Raw genomic sequence first — 18,129 nt, 5'->3', positions numbered from 1 at the left:
GTACCAACTCCTGTGCTCACTGATCTGAGCAATGAAGGCAAACATGCTAAATGCCTTCTTACCCTGTCTACCTGTGATGCAGCTTTCAACGGGCTATGTACCTGAACCCCTAGGTCTTTCTGTTCAACAACACTATCTACGGCCCTACCATTAACTCTATAAGTCCTGCCCTTGTTTGTCTTACAAAAGTGCAATACCTCGAATTTATCCAAATTAAAAATTAAAATTCATCTGCCACTCCTCAGGCCAATGGCCCAAATGATCAAGATCCTGAGGTAACATTCTTCACTGTAGTAGAAGTAGCCATGTAGCTTAAAAGAAACATCGGTCAAAACTGGGGAGATAAGGGTAAAATTTGAAAGCAATTGTTCTTTACTTAAATTGCATAGTGTTTGGAACAAAATAAATTAATTAGCAGTCCAAATTGAGACCGATGGGCATATAGAGTCAGAGAGTCCTAGAGATGTACAGCATGGAAACAGACCCTTTGGTCAACTTGTCCATGCCGACCAGATATCCCAACCCAATCTAGTCCCACCTGCCAGCACCCGGCCCATATCCCTCCAAACCCTTCCTATTCATATACCCATCCAAATGCCTCTTAAATATTGCAATTGTACCAGCCCCCACCACTTCCTCTGGCAGCTCATTCCATACACGTACCACCCTCTGCGTGAAAACGTTGCCCCTTAGGTCTCTTTTATATCTTTCCCCTCTCACCCTAAACCTATGCCCTCTAGTTCTGGACTCCCTGACCCCAGGGAAAAGACTTTGTCTATTTATCCTATCCATGCCCCTCATAATTTTGTAAACCTCTATAAGGTCACAAGGAGATCAAAGCGAAAGGTCCAGAGAAACAGAAAATGCTGGCCCCACCATTGGCACCATGAACAAAGTGCAATTCAAGCTCTAGAAATTCATGGACAAGAAAGTGCTATTCAGACTGACTGGGGGAAGGCATGTACAAGGAATTCTGCATAGCTTCGACCTTTTCATGAATCTTGTGATGGGTAAGAACAACAACGACATGGTTATTATTCAAGGGAACAGCATTAGAATGCTGGAAGACTTGGAACAAGATTAGTGAAAACAGCATTACTGTGAAAACAAGCTAGTTGATGAAGGAGGGGCACTCCAAAAGCTTGTACTTCCAAGTAAACCTGTCCAACTCTAACCTGGTGTTTTGTGATTTTTCATTTTTTACTGTGAAAAGATGACACAAATCTCTCCACATATAATTATTGTGAGCTGTGTAGTGTTTGTCCTTAGTTTTTATGGTTGTAGACAGTAATTTGTTTAAAGTTGATTCAGTGCAGCCTAACTAGTTTGTGAGTACTTCATAATACTAGGATGAACTACAAGACATCAAATCTGCAGTTCTATGAAAATAAACTGAACAAAGGGCGAAGTGAACATAGTCCATTGAGAACACAATGTTTAGGAAATAATGGGGAGTGAGGAAATGCCAGAGAAGTTGAATAAATATTTTGCATCAGTAACCACAGTAAAGAATACTAATAGAATTTCAAAAATTCTTAGCAATCAAAGGGCTAAACACGAGAAGGAAATAAACATGATTACCACCAGTAATAGTTCTAGGGAACTCATGGGCTGATAACGAATACACCCATAGATATAATGATTTGCATCCTACAGTGTTAAAGGAAGTAGCCATAGACTTTGTGGATGCACTGTAATAATCTTTCAAGAATCCTTAAATTCTAGAAATTTCTCAGAGGATTGGAAAACTACCAATGTAATACAAAAACAGGAAGTGCTGGAGAAAGTTAGCAGGTCTGACATCATCCCTGGAGAGATCAGAATTAAATTAATGTTTCAAGTCCAATATGATTCTTCTTAGGAATGCCAAAGCTTTGAAGTTCTGAAGAAGAGGTCATATTGGACTCAAAGTAATAACTCTATTCCTATTTCATCTCTAAGCTGAACACCTATAATTGGACAAATGTTGGTCTGTTATGAAGATTGTAACAGCATAGCATTTACTAATGCATGAAATAGGAGAAAGTGAGGACTGCAGATGCTGGAGATCAGAGCTGAAAATGTGTTGCTGGAAAAGCGCAGCAGGTCAGGCAGCATCCAAGGAGCATGAGGATCGACGTTTTGGGCATGAGCCCGAAGAAGGCTCCTGAAGAAGGGCTCATGCCCGAAACGTCGATTCTCCTGCTCCTTGGATGCTGCCTGACCCGCTGCGCTTTTCCAGCAACACATTTTCAGCTCTAATGCATGAAATATTCAGCATTGCTTCACAAAGCGGATACATTTATCAGAGTTCTTTGATGAGATAACAAGTAGGGTAGATATCAGGGAACCGGTTGATATAATACATTTGGATAAACACAAAGAACATAAGCGCCTTAATCAGATAAGAGCCCATGCTATTGGGGAACAGTCTATTGGCATGATTTGAGGACTGGCTAGAAGGCTAAGAGTTGGAATAAAGAAGGAATTTTCAGGATAGTATCCAATACAAGTGAAGTGAGAGCACAATTATTTCTGGGATCACAATTATTTAAAGGTTATATTAATAACTTGGATGAGGGAAAGGAATGTATTGCAGCCAAGTTTAGGATGACATAAAACTTAGTGGGAAGGCCAATGGTGAGGGTGACACAACGAGCAAGCAGAGGAATATAGGCAAGTTGGGTGGAGGCAAATACTTGACAAATGGAATGTGATGTGGGAAAATGTAAGGTTGTATACGTTGACAGGAAAAACAGTCAAATTTAATGATATTTAAATTGGAAGATACAACAGAAAACTGCAACATAGAGCATTCATAAATCACAACATGCCAGCAACTAAGATTAGCCCTTATTTTAAATGGAATGCAGTATACAAATAGAGAGAACTTGCTAAAACTACACAGCACGTGTCAGACCAAACCTTGAATACTGTGAACAGTTTTGATTTTATTATCGAAGGAAAGATACGCTGGTATTGGAGGAAGTCCAGAGAAGGTTCACTTGTTTGATCTCGGGTATGGAGAGATTTCCTATGAGGAAGGGTAAGTAGGTTGTGCTTGTACTCATTAGATTTTAGAAGAATGGGAGATCTTATTAAAATGTTAAGATTCTGAGGGGGCTTGACAAGATACATGTTGAGAAGCTTTCTCCCCTTGTGAGAGAGTATTGGACCAGAGAACAGATCAGTGTAAGCAGCTGCACATTTAAGATGGATGACAATATTGTTTCTCAGAGGCGAGTGAATCAGTGAAACTCTTTACCACAGAGGCTGTCAAGGCTGGGTCATTAATTGTATTTAAGACTAAGATCGACATAAATTTATCAATAAGAGTAGCTATGGCTATAAAGATAAGGGTGGAAAGTGGAGTAGAGGATTATCAGATCAGCTGTGATCTCGGTGAATAGTGGAGCAGATTTGATGGGCCAATGGGAGAAAGTGAGGACTGCAGATGCTGGAGATCCGAGTCGAGAGTGTGGTGCTGGAAAAGGCCAGCAGGTCAGGCAGCATCATAGGAGCAGGAGAATCGACATTTCGGGGATAAGCCTGGTGAAGGGCTTCCTGATGAAGTGCTTATGCCTCAAATGTCGAATCTCCTGCTCCTCGGATGCTGCCTGGCCTTGATGGGCTACTTCTGTTCCCACATTTTATGGTCTAAATTAGTAGATATTCTTAAAAGACAAAGTCTCTCCATGACATATTTATGTGCAGCAATATTTTTACACCTCTCATGGAATGTGAGCGGAATGTTATAGCCAATCACAAGTTGCTCTTTAGAAGGTGGTGGTGAGCTGCATTCTTGAACCACTGCAGTCCATTTGGTGTAAGTGCACCCATAATGCTGTTAAGGAGGGAGTTCCAAGATATTGACCCAGTGACACTGAAGGAATGTTGATGTATTTTCAAGTCAGGGTGGTGAGTGGCTTGGTAGGGAATTTGCATTAAAAAGTATTAAAGTACAAGAAACCGCTGACTCAGATCAATGGAAAATGAGCATCCAATGAACTGGAGAGCTATACAAAAAAATTGCCAAAATGCAAAGACTGCATGAAAATATTGCAAGGCTATCAAAGCGAATATTACATTATAAAGATATTTTCTGAGAAGAAATCTTTCAGTGGAGAACCCACCATCTGAGGCGAAGTAAGAATGTTAAATATGACAAAATATAATTGTGCAAAAGTGGGTGGTCAGAAGATTAGAGTATTAAAAGAACACTCTGCACGATGGCTCAGTGGTTAATACTGCTGCCTCACAGCGCAAGGGACCCTGACTCATTTCCCACCTTGGGCGACTGTCTGTGTGGAGTTTGCACATGCTCTCTGTGTTTGCGTGGGTTTTCTCTGGGTGCTCTCCCACAATCCAAAGATGTGCAGGTCTAGTGAATTGGTCATGCTAAATTGCCTATAGTGTTAGGTACATTAGTCAGGGGTAAATATAGGGTAGGATAGGGGAATGGGTCTGGGTGGGTTACTCTTCAGAGGGTCTAAGGCCTTTTTCCATACTGTAGGGAATCTAATTTAATAACAGTGAAGAATGATTAAAAGATTAGTCAGGTGAGAAAAATTAGGAAAAAAATCAAAGAAGTTGTTTTATTGACAGACAATTAGGACAAATAGCCTACTCCTGCTTCTACGTCTTATGGATGCCATTAATATCTAGAAATCTGTGCACCCAGTGACTGATTTGATGTGACTCCTTGGAGTAGAGGATTTCAATATGTAAGGCCACTTTCAGATTGCATTGGCTCCGCTGTTTGAATCATATCCATTCTTGGCATAGACATTTAATTTGATTTTTTGATTTGGTTTATCATTGTTGCATGTATCTAAGTACAGTGAAAAGTTTTTGTTTTGTGTGCAGTACACATCCTTGCAGGGCACTGGTGTTGAGGATTGTCATAGAGGAGGTGCTGTTACATATCTTCACTGATTGTGGTCTGCGAGTCAAAAGGTTGAGAATCCAGTTGCAAAGGGTGGAACAGAGATGTAGGACTCAGTTTGGAGATTATTTTTGTTGGGATTATAGTGTTGTAAGCGGAGTTGTAGTCAAAAAATAGAAGCCTGATATAGGTACCCTTTATTATCCTGATGTTACAGGGACGAGTGTGGGATTAGGGAGATGGCGTCTGCCGTGGACCTGTTGAACCGGTAGGCAAATTGCAAGGGATCAAGTGATATGAGCCATGACTAACCTCTGAAAGCTATTCATAATTATGGAGGTCAGAGCCACCAAGCGGTAGTCATTGAGACATGGTTGCATGTATTTTCTTTGGTACTGGGATGATGGTTGTCTTCCTGAAGCAGATGGAGACTTCCGATTACAGCAAGGAGAAGATAAAGATGTCAGCGATTAGTCCTGCCAGCTCATCCACACATGATTGAGTGCATGGCTAGGAACTCCATCTGGGTCAGTCACTTTCCAGGGTTCACCCTCAAGAAGGCTGGTCTAAGGTCTGCAGCAGTGACTGAATGAATAGGTGCGTCCGAGACTGTCGAGACAGGTGACACTGTTTCATCAACCATCTGTTCGAACCGAGCATGAAAAGCATTGAACGCATCAGGGAGGGATGTATTTTTGTTCACTAGTGTGTTCCACTTCATTGTTTAACCCATTATGTTGTGTAGACCTTGCCATGGGCACAGAGTGTCAGTAAGTTAGTTTAGATCTCTAACTTAGTCTGGTAATGCCTCTTGGCCTTCCTAATGGCCATAAGGAAGTCATATCTAGATTTCCTGTAAAGGTCTGACTTGAACACTGCATGCCTGGTTTTCAGTATGCAATGAATTTCCCAGTTCATCCATGGTTTCCAGTTGGGGAACGAGCAGATTGATATCCAAACCTTGCATCATTTATGCCCTAAATATTCCAAGTTATCAGTCATCCTGGGTCATAAATGGCATCATGAAGGAAAGATCTGTTATTGAAGAATTAGATTTTGCCTCCTGAGTGTGCAGGTAAATAACTTACTATATTCCAAGATGCTAGCTGGATAAAAAGCAGGAAATTACATCCAGGAAACATAACTATTCTCGTGCTGAAAAGCTGAGTGGTTTTAAAAGCTGTTGTCAACAGCATCTCCTGGAGGTCCTTAAGTTTTGCAATGTTTCAAACAACATTGGTTTAATCGATATAGCAGAATGTGTCTAATATCCTCAGCTTCAAATCCCAACTTCCATTTACTTATTAAAACCTTGTCACTGACATCAATATCTTCAATTTCAGAACAAAACTGTATATTCCAAAAACTCCAACTGTTTGTGAGTCATTAATTTGCATACATTTAAAGAACTTGCATTGCATTTGCACTGTTTCTCATAAAGATACTGTCAAAATAATGTATTCTTATTGGCTAAGTAGGTAATACGAATGAATTGTTAATTTCTTGTGTAATATTTGACATGTCTACTTTATTGAAATAAACTCCATAAAATTCCAGCCATGACGTAGGAAAGAATACAACCAATAAAACTCAATAGATAAATGAAGCAAACAAATGGTTGACATTGCCTTTTATAATCATTGGCTGACTTTGAGCTTCCTATTGTGTGTGTAGTAATTCATTACTGTAACATGCAAAGCTTTCTTTTACACTCTGATTGGTACTAACAAAATTCTATAGAAATACATATGCTGACCATGGTTGGCTCATGCCATTAATCTTTGTTGACTTTACAACTGGTTCATGAGCTATTTAATTACAAAATGATGCCACCTACTGAACTTCTCATTAGTGATTCACCAAATGGCACCTACAATATGGGTCATGTACCTTCTTATTGGGAAATAACAGCCATTTAAAATTCAAACGCTTAAGGTGCTGCCATGTCTTAAAAAGCTGTTTAGTTAAATTTCAGGCGGCAAGCTGATATAAACTCTCTCTCAAATTGTAATGCCTCCTGTCATAATAACAGTAAGCCATGTTGCAAAGTTACTCCATATCCTGGTAACATCTTCTGATTTGACTGCCTGTCGTATTTTAGATTACCTAACTGAAAAGTATATTGGAATATAAATGACTTTTTTTTAATGTAGCATGACCTACTTTAAATGAATTGACTTTTGGTACTTTGAACAGCTCAAGGCTATTAGTGCAGTGTAATGATATAGTTGCAAAGCATTGTGACCTTTTGGGATTGGAGTATAGTATGTGCTATACAGCATATGTTTGCAATTCTTGCATTTTATTCTTTGTATAGAGGCCATGGTGAGCTGTACTCACCATGCTATATTCAAATTGTGTAACTAACAACTAGCTATCAATCACGTTGCATTGTACTTTGATTGTCAGAGCAGAATAGGATAGAGTAGCTATAAAATGAAGCTTTGACTAAGAGCCCCTCTCAAAAGATATTTCAAATTATGTTCATTAACCAGATGTTTCTAAATGTTGTACATGCAGCCTCGATTAGTTCTTATTTACGACTTGTACCTCAAACTCTACAAGTAAACCTCCAAATTGTTTTGAAGTTTCACACAAAATGGTGATTTATAGGATGCATATCTGTGAAAGCTGTGTATTTTAGTGAAAGCCATGTTTCAAGAATAATTGCAGCAGAATTTCTGTAACTGTGTAATTATGCAAATTAACTTAACTGCTACAGTGTTTCTCTATTGCTTGCTAAGCCATTGTTGGCAGATTGAAAATTACTAAAAACTGCCTTAGGCTCATTGTTTTCTTTTTCTCTGAGTGATAGGTAACTGATTGCAGTAGGAAGCCTCAGGCATATAATTGTTGATTCTGGATTAGAGGTGCTGGAAAAGCACAGCAGTTCAGGCAGCAACCGAGGATGCTGCCTGAACTGCTGTGCTTTTCCAGCACCTCTAATCCAGAATCTGGTTTCCAGCATCTGCAGTCATTGTTTTTACCTATATAATTGTTGAGGATAAATATGAAGTTCAGGGTCTCTTTTGTGTGCTATTTAAGTAGAGTGGACACTATGAAACCTGATTATCTGTTTGCCCAAAACTAGATTTGGTACATGAATTTTAAATACGATGTAAGTGTGCCTTATTGCATAGCTTTAACGACCTTTGCTCGTCCTGCAGATAAAATATGTGTATACTCGAATAAACGTTTAGCCCCCATTTTTGGCCAAATAATCTGGAATTTTCCATTTAATCTCGTGTAAAGGTCGACCCTCGTCCTTCACTGGACAATTGACATTTTGGGTATAAGCCCTTTACTAATCCAGGAACTTGGCTCATGATCAGGGGACTTTGTTCACATCATGCCTCCTCAGATGTCAGAATTTGAATCCAATTAAAAATTTGGAATTGACAGTCTAATAATGACCGTAAATCCTGTGTTGATTGTCAGAAGAGGTGTAGTGGACAGCAAAGAAGGTTAACTCGGATTACAACAGGATCTTGATCAGATAGGCCAATGGGCTGAGGAGTGGCAGATGGAGTTTAATTTAGATTAAGGTCCTAGGGAGTGTTGCTGAACAAAGAGACCTTGGAGTACAGGAGTTGGGAGGTCATGTTGCGGCTGTACAGGACATTGGTTAGGCCACTGTTGGAATATTGCGTGCAATTCTGGTCTCCTTCCTATTGGAAAGATGTTGTGAAACTTGAAAGGGTTCAGAAAAGATTTACAAGGATGTTGCCACGGTTGGAGGATCTGAGCTACAGGGAGAAGCTGAACAGGCTGGGGCTGTTTTCCCTGGAGCGTCGGAGGCTGAGGGGTGACCTTATAGAGATTTACAAAATTATGAGGGGCATGGATAGAATAAATAGACAAAGTCTTTTCCCTGGGGTCGGGAATTTCAGAACCAGAGGGGACAGGTTTAGGGTGAGAGGGGAAAGATATAAAAGAGACCCAAGGGGCAACTTTTTCATGCAGAGGTTGGTACGTGTATGGAATGAGCTGCCTGAGGATGTGGTGGAGGCTGGTACAATTGCAACATTTAAGAGGCATTTGGATGGGTATATGAATAGGATGGGTTTGGGGGGATATGGGCCGGGTGCTGGCAGGTGGGACTAGATTGGGTTGGGATATCTGGTCGGCATGGACGGGTTGGACTGAAGGGTCTGTTTCCATGCTGTACATCTCTATGACTCTCGATAAATGCGAGTTGCTGTATTTTGGGAAAGCAAACCTTAGCAGGACTTATACACTTCATGATATGGTCCCAGGGAGTGTTGCTGAACAAAGAGATCTTGGAGTGCAGATTCATAGCCCCTTGAAAGTGGAGTCGCAGGTAGATGGGATAGTGAAGAAGGCATTTGGTATACTTTCCTTTATTCGTCAGAGCATTGAGTATAGGAGTTGGGAGATCATGTTGTGACTGTACAGGATGTTTGTTAGTTCACTTTTGGAATAGTGCGTACAATTCTAGTCTCCTTCCTATCAGAAGGATGTTGTGAAACTTGAAAGGGTTCAGAAAAGACTTACAAGGATGTTGCCAGGGTTGGAGGATTTGAGCTAAAGGGAGAGGTTGAATAGGCTGGGGCTGTTTTCCCTGGAGCATCAGAGGCGTGACCTCATAAAATCATGAGGGGCATGGATAGGATAAATAGACAAAGTTTTTTCCCTGGGGTCGGGGAGTCCACAACTAGAGGGCATAGGTTTAAGGTTAGAGGGAAAAGATATAAAAGGGATCTATGGGGCAACTTTTTCCACACAGAGGGTGGTGCATGTATGGAATGAGCTGCCAGAGGAAGTGGCGGAGGCTGGTACAATTGCAACATTTAAAAGGCATCTGGATGGGTATATGAATAGGAAGGATTTGGAGGGATATGGGCCAAGTGCTGGCAAATGGGACTAGATTAGGTTGGGATACCTGGTTGGCATGGACGAGTTGGACCAAAGGATGTGTTTCAGTGCTGTACATCTCTGTGACACTATAACAGATCAACGGTTATGAGTCAGTGTGCCGGCCGTCACGTCCCATTCCAGCTTTCCAGACTGCTGGTTGTTCTGCTCCGCTCCCAGTCCTCCAGTCCACTGGCTGTTGTGTTCTGCTCTGGGTTTTCATAATTACCATAATTCAGTTTTATTTCTCTTTATTCATTTCGAGATCAATTGGGCTTCTCCTAATGATATGGTATCAATTTCGACGGGCATGAATTTCAGCCCCTCAAAAAAATTATATCCATGTAATAGTCGACCCCAAAAAAATGCGACTATTATTCTAGTACCTACAGTAGTTAAGAAGAGAAAGGTATTAAGAAAATAGAAAGATGCAAAATAGGAAATGGAGTAGGCCATTTGCCTCTTCGTGCATGCTGCACCATTCATATGATCATGGCTGATCATCCAACTCAGTACCCCATTCCTGACTTTGTCCCATACCCTTTGATCCCTTTACCTCTAAGAACTATTTCTAACTCTTTCTTGAAAATATTTGATGTTTTGGCATCAGCTGTTTTCTGTGGCAAAAATCCCACAGGTTCACCACTCTCCGAATGAAGACATTTCTTTTTATCTCCATCCTAAATGGCCTACCCCATATCCTTAGACCCTGACCCCTGCTTCTGGATTCCCCCATCATTGGAAGCATTCTTTCTCTGTTTTCAATTTCTATTAGACTTTTGTACATTTTTTAAAAGATCCCCCCTTGTTCACCTAAACTTCAGTGAATGTAGTCCTAACCAATCAAGTTGCTCCTCATACATCAATTTAACCATCCCAGCAATAAATCTGGTAAACCTTTGTCGCATTCCCTCCATAACCAGAACATCCTTCCCTAGGTAAGGAGAACAAAACTGCACACAATACTCCAGGTGTGGTCCCACCAAGGCCCTGTACAATTACAGTAATATATTGTTGCTCCTGTACTTACATCCTCTTCCCAATAAGGCCAATATGTCATTTGCCTTCTTCACTAGCTGTTGCACCAAGGGCACCCAGGTCTCTTTGCACCTCTCCTTTCCTAACGTGTTGTTTTTAAGATAATTTGCCTTTGTGTGTTTGTTACCAAAGTTAATAACCTCGTAGTTATTCAAATTATACTTCATCTGCCTTGGATTTTTCTACTCACTCAACTTATCCAATCACACTTAAGCAGCTCTGCGTCTTCCTCACAGCTCACCCTTGCAGCTTTATGTCATCCGTAAAGTTGAGATATTATAGTTTTCTCATCTAAATTATTTACATATATATATATATATATAAAATACAGTGAGGAGCTGGGGTCCAAGTACTGATCCCTTTGGTACTCCAATCGTCACTGGCTGCCACTCAGAAAATGACCCATTTATTCCTACTGTTTATTTTCTGTCTGCCAGTCAATTCACTATCCATGTCAGGATACTATCCCAGTCCCATGCACTTGAAGTTTACATGCTAACCTCTTATGTGAACCTTGTCAAACATCTTCTGAGTGTCCAAATCAACCATATTCACTTGATCCACCCAATCAACATCCTCAGAAAACTCCAATAAATTTGTCAAGCATGATTCTGTTTCATAAATACATTCTGATCCTGTCCAATTCTGTCACTGTCTTCCATGTACTCTGCTGTTACGTCTTCAATAATGAACTCTAGCATTTTCTCTATAAATGATATCAGACTAAATGACCTAGAATAAAAATCTGAAAGAACTGTGGGTGCTGGAAATCATAAACAAAAACAGAAATTGCTCGAAAAACTCAGCAGGTCTGGTAGCATTTGTGGAGAGAAATCAGAGTTAATGTTTTGACTCCGTGACCCTTCTTCAGAACTGATTATAGCTAGGAAAAAGTTGCTATTTAACCAAGGGGAGAGGAGTGAACAAATAGGTGGAAATAGACCCCAAAAAGAGAGGAAAACAGTTGTGCAGTCAAAGGGCAGGTAAAGGCCAGTCTGGGAGAGTGAATAGCCACTAAGAGGGACTATCAGTAGCTGAAATGGCTTGTGTATGGTAGCAGCCCATGTGATGACAAGGCCTGGTGTATGGGCATTGGGATAAGGACACAGGAGAAGATGCTCAAGCTCTAAAATTGTTGAATTTGATATTTTTTACATAAGGTTGCAAAGTCCCCAAGCAGAAAATAAGATGCTGTTCTTTCTGAGCTTCGCTGGAGCACTGTGGCAATTTGAGACAGAGATGTTGGCCAGGGAACATGGTGGTGTGATGAAGTGGCAGGCAACTGGAAGTTTAGGGCTTTTTTGCAGACAGAACATAAGTATGCTGTGAAGCAGTCACCCAGTCTGTGTTTCATTTCCGCAGTGTAGAGGAGACCACATTGTGAACAGTGAATACAGTCGACGAGTGTGAGTGAAGTGCAGATAAGATACTGCTTCATCAAGGTGTGACTGGGGCCTTGGATAGTGAGTAGGGTGGAAATAAACAGGCAGATGTTACACCTTCTGCGATTGCAGAAGGTGATGTGGGGGAAGGTATTGTGACTGAAGGAGGAGTAGACCAGGGTGTTCCAGAGGGAACAATCCTGTGGAAGGTGGACAAGGGAGGGGAGAGAACTTACATTTCTTTGAGGCAGTAACACAGGTTGTTGATAAAGGAGAACCAGTGGTTGTACTTCACTTAGATTTCCAGAAGGCATTTGATAAGCTGCCATATCAAAGGTTATTGGAGAAAATTGAAGGTCAGGATCTCGGGATAGCGTATCGGCAATAATAGACGATTGTCTGTCTGACATGAAGCAGGGAATAGACAGAACTGGTTTTTCAGGTTGGCAAGATATAATGAATGGTGTATTGCAGGATTGGTGATGGGATCTCAACTGTTTACAATTAATGAAATTACTTTGATGATGGGATGAAATATGGTTGTCAAATTTGCTGATGACACAACATAGTCTGAAGAAGATACAAGGAAATTATATAAGTGATATCAATAATATAGTGATGATTTGGAGATGTCGTTGTTGGACTGGGGTGTACAAAATTAAAAATCACGCAACACCAGGTTATAGTCCAACTATCACCTGATGAAGGAGCGACGCTCCAAAAGCTAGTGTGCTTCCAATTAAACCTGTTGGATTATAACCTGGTGTTGTGTGATTTTTAATTGTATAGTGATTGGGCAAAGATCTGGCAAATGAGATACAATGTGAAAAAATATGCAGTTGTCTATTTTGGCAGGAAGAACGCAAAAGAAGCATATTACCTCAATGTTGAGAGATTGCAGAGGAATCCGAGTGTCCTTGTGCATGAACCCAAAAGGTTAGTCTGCAGGTACAGAAAGTAATTAGGAAAGCTAATAGAATGTTAATAGAATGTCAAATGAAAGCAAAGTATTATGAATGCTGGAGATTCAAAATAAAAAGATAAAGTGCTGGAGAAACTCAGGTCTGGTAACAGCGAGAATAGTTTTAGGGTAAGGGGCAGGAGATTCAAAGGGAATGTAGGAAAACAAACATTTTCACTCAACAGTGGGAATCTAGAACACACTGCCTGGGAAGGTGGTGGACGCTGGAAACCTTACAAATTAAAAAACAAAATTGGGCGAGTACTTCAAAAATCATAATGTCCAAGGGTATGGGACAAATGGAGGAAATTGAGATTAGTGCACTTTTAATGCTAGTTATGTTGGTGCAAACTCGATGGGCCAAAAAGCCGTCTCTGCATTCTGAATCTATGCCACCATCTGTGGAGAGAGAAAAGAAAGAAAACTTTTCTGAAGAAGAATCTTATTTGATTCGAAGCAAAATGTTGCTGGACCTGCTGAGTTTCCAAGAAAATGTTATTGTTTATTGCAAGGAGGCGGTAATTGGGATATTATGCTTAGGTACTTGCTTAGCCACCTGCTCGTTGAAAACTCAATTTAGGTTCCACCAAGGCCATTCAGCTCTTGACCTCATTATATCCTTGGTTCAAATATGGATGAAAGAACTCAATTCCACTGAGGAGGTACGAGTAAATGTACAGTAAAGCTGTACGTATAGACAACAATATGTACCTGGAAATTGTTAAAGGATGTTAATGTTATTAAAAGGTACTGATGTCATAAGCCAAAGGAACAAAACTCGAGTTTTTACAATGGACATTTGCTTCTGCTATTTAAGATGGGATGACAAATCACTTTTTGACTTTTATACAATAGCTAAAGTTACTTAATGGTGCAGTTGTTCAGATTTTGGATCTGTTTTTGTCAATAGAGGTAGCTGTCACAGCAAATATGACAATTGAGCAACCCACATGTAGTCAGTTTTTGCTAAGTAGTGCAAAACAGTATTCATTCTGCTGGGTGAAAAATAAGTGAAGACTTGTGGTCTTCTGCAAAAAATAAAAATGTGAAAGAAACTCAGCAAGAAACCACATCAAAAGTAAGGGTTACCTTGGGAAAATAAAGGGACAGTGGCAGGGAAACAGGATAGCAGTAAAGGAGAGATTTGTAAACATTAGCAGTAAAGTAATTGATTAACATATTATTTGCCAAAGTAAAAAGGATGGATATTCATGTCAAAACAAGAGTGGAGTAAAACTAGAGCAATAAAAAAGCAAGTGAATGGATTGAAAGGGAGTTGAATTTATGGTGCAGAAAATTCAATATTGCTAGGTTGTTTTCAACAGTGAGTTATAAGGAGGTTGAGTACACTGTGTATATTGTAAGATAATAAAACCAGTCTCCTCCCACAATATATTCTCATTTGTGCGCTGCTGCTTTACTACATGATATAATTCAAAATGAGGGTATCTTCAGACTTTATCATTTCAAGAAATTACAAGGATCTGGTATATAAAAGTATGCTATTCTCCATTTTTATTCTTTTATTGTTTGTTTGACAGAACATGAGAAACATCGAACGAATTTAGTTCATTTGTAGTTATTTTAACAGCATTTTCTACCTGACTATTTCATATTGTAAACCTTTTTTGAATTGTATTTTTTTCTGTTCAACTGTCTATAGAAGGTTAACTGTCGCAGTGAAAATAATGCATTCTCTTGTCCAGTAGTTTCACTTTTGGCTACAACAAAAATATCTTAAGCAGAAATTAATAATTGTAAATGGTAATTTGACAAAATATATTAGAGTCTAAAAGTATCTTCAAGGCTTCAACCCTAAAAAATATTAGGCTAAGTCAGATAAAAGCGAACTACTAGAATGCTGGAAATCTGACTTAGATGCAGAGAATGCTGGAGAAACTTGGCAGGTTTGGCAGCCACTGTACAGAGAGAAATAGAATTGTTCTGAAGAAAACTCGCACTGGACTTGAAACATAAACTCTGTTTCTCTCTCCACAGATTCTGCCACATGCAAATAAGAATTTGCATTTGTAAAGTATCTTTTACATAGTAAAAAGCATGTATGTTACATGAATGTAACCAAAGTATGACTCCAAGGTGTAGAAAGAGACATTAGGACCCATTGGTACAACGGTGCGTTTTAAAGCGGATATTAAAGAAAAGTAAAGAGACTTCAAGATTTGGGGGAAGTGGGGTGGATTTTTCTCATGTGTGATCCTGACATAAAGCACTGTCAGTATTGGGCCAAAGGAAACTAGGTGTGCCTGAGAGGCTACAGCTGGAGGAAAATGGTTTCCTAGAGAATTATAGAACTGAAAGAGGAGACAAAGTCAGGTAAAGGTAAAGCCATGGACAGATTTGAACAAGGGATGAACATTTTTAATTTGAGGTAATATTGAACCAAGAATGAATTTATGGCACTGACCTTTAGGGTAATGGATAAACTTTGTAAAAAAAAAAGTATTTGGAATATGAGCAGCACTGTTTTGAATGAGCTTAAATTATGGACGCTGAAAGATCAGCAAGATTACAGTAGTTGAATCTAGAGTTAACAACATGGTTGAGGATTTAAGTGCAGCTTGGCTGGGGCAAGAGTGAAGTTGGATAATATTACAGACATCGAAGTCAGCAGCAAAACAAAATGTGATAACTTTGCAGCTTTAGCATGACTTTGAGCTGGCATCAGGTGATGCATGTGTAGGAGCTCGGACTTACCATGGTGCTTACAGCTGGCAAAGTTGAAACACAGTGGAAGTTGTATTAGTCTTGTCATCCTATATACTCTATCTGTAGACTCTATATTATAAACAATCAGTTTATACGTTTTAGGGTTGAGATGGCATTTATAAACTGCTTATGTTTCACCATTGTGGTTTATGCTATCCAACCTCGTTTTTGGTTTTGTGCTGCTCTTAAAGTTTAACTCATGCTCCATGCAAAACTACAGCATATTTTTAAAAAAACAATTTGCTTGCTGCTTCCTTACCATGTAGTGATTTACAGTCTAAATCCATTCAGGGGTTAATGAATGATAAATGGAGGATCATTCTTATTGAAGTACAAATTATATTTGCATCAGTGTAGCTAACTGATTTATTCATGCATTTCTTTCACTCACTCAAATCATAAGAGAAATTGTATTTCTAAGAGAGATTATTATTACTAAACAATTGTAACAAACACAAAGCATGACAATGAGCCTCAATACAGAACACGTGAACACCAGTGAGAAAAGGTTTGAAATTGAGTGCACAAAATTTGAGGAAAGTAAATTCACAAATGCTTTTATTTACCAGAAAAAAAACATCTTTTGGGCTAATTTTGTTTCTGTATCTTTTCAATTAATGGAAGAGTTTTGAAATCTGTGGTTTTATCTACAAATAAACAATCTTGAAGTGAGAAAGGATCATATGTTCTATTTCTTTTGACATAATTCATGGTTGAATGTATATTTTTATTATACACTCTAGCTGAAAATTCATACTTGTGGTCTAAATTAATACTAACTGAATACTGATAATACACACATACTAGCTTCCAGTAACCAAGCTGTCAACAGTGAATTCAGATTAGTGTAGCTGCATATGTCTGTACCAGATAATGGGCTCAAAGGTTAAGAGCAAAAGATCTCAACAGCTCCAATCAGCAGTGCTTTTCCAGAGCTAATTACCTCTTTACTGTGCTGACTCTAATGTGACATGTTTATTGCCTTAACTAACAATCATTAGCTTAGTTGATGTTTTGTCAATATTAATTCGTTCATTTAAGCTAAGTCAAAGCTTAAACAAAGATGTCTGTTCTCAGAAATGGGCAGCAGAACAAGGACTGTTTCATCTGACCACTTGACATATAAGGTGGAGAAAAAGAATTCCATTTTTTTGCCATCAGAAATAGCCCTTTTTTTAAACCTCATCCCTGTAAAGGAATGCTGAGATCTGTCCAGATTTAAAAAAGGGTAAATTTCTTCTAAATTCCAGTGATGTGTTGCAAACCAGCATTTATTTACTGTTTATTACTTTTAATTACCAATAAAGATTATCTTGACGATTTATCATTATGTAATTGTTTTTCTGTAATATTTTAATTTGTTCAGGGGGCATGAGTGTCACTGACTCAATCAGCATTTAGTTACCCATCCCTAATTGCTTTTGAAATAGTGGTTTCACATAACAACCACTATAAAACACAATTGGAGAATCATACACAATTGTGGTTTGTTCTATTTATTTTGTGTCTCTACAAAGGAAATCATATCCAGCTGTATTACAATTATTTTGTTGATTAATAATGTCAAAGCTTGACAATGCAATTCGTTTTCAGATGCAATCAGGTTTATGTCTTTAGCTATTTGGTTATTCATATCAATCTGTGAAATAATTTGGATCTTGGGCATTCTTTTGAATATCTTTAAATTTGAACAAGCCTAAGATGAAGAGAATTTGGCAGCAAATAGATCAGTTGCTTTCCAAACTTATATTGGTGATATTGGAATTAATGAAAAAATAAGGTTTTGAACTTCCACCAGAAGAGCTCTCAGTTTACTTGAGGTATCAACTGATATGCTTATCTTTTACATTCTTCCTGTAGTTTAGTAGAGGCCACTGCTTCCCACTGACACAGTGACACATTGAAAAAAAAGCGTGCTAATAGATTTCATCCTATTTCATCCTCTGGTGCAGTGCATTGGTAGTCTCTCCAACTCTACAGCTGAAAGGACAAAGTACACTGTTCTGTTTAAAACTCTGGAGAATTTGGTACATCCTCAATGTTATTAAGCTTTCAAAACTTTATGATTATCACAGAGGGGAGGGGGTTGTCATTGCAAATAAAGCAAAAGCTATAAATTAGCATACCCAAAAAATTGCCTTAGGTGTACTTTTTTGCTTGCTTATTTTCAAATAGTAATTGTATATAGAATAAACTAGATACCCTAAGATCTTAGGATTCAATGCATTTCCTATAGATTTTATGATTCCTGGTGAGACCAATAAGAGAAAGGAAATTGAGTT

The 18,129-nt window shown here is 39.0% G+C and overlaps 1 protein-coding gene and 1 pseudogene across 5 annotated transcripts in view; both read left to right on the top strand.

Annotated features, from left to right (window-relative positions):
• wdr7 (WD repeat domain 7) overlaps positions 1–18,129 on the top strand; it is a 686,509-nt gene that overhangs the window by 405,169 nt on the left and 263,211 nt on the right. The window lies entirely within an intron of this gene.
• On the top strand, positions 914–1,084 carry LOC122555124 (small nuclear ribonucleoprotein G pseudogene; annotated as a pseudogene).

This window comes from Chiloscyllium plagiosum, unplaced genomic scaffold (genome assembly GCF_037043375.1).
Source record: "Chiloscyllium plagiosum isolate Xiang-an unplaced genomic scaffold, Cpla_swu_hap1 HiC_scaffold_1, whole genome shotgun sequence".
Classification (NCBI taxonomy): Eukaryota; Metazoa; Chordata; class Chondrichthyes; order Orectolobiformes; family Hemiscylliidae; genus Chiloscyllium; species Chiloscyllium plagiosum.
Note: the sequence above shows the minus strand (reverse complement) of the source record. Positions and strands in the feature narration are given on the sequence as shown.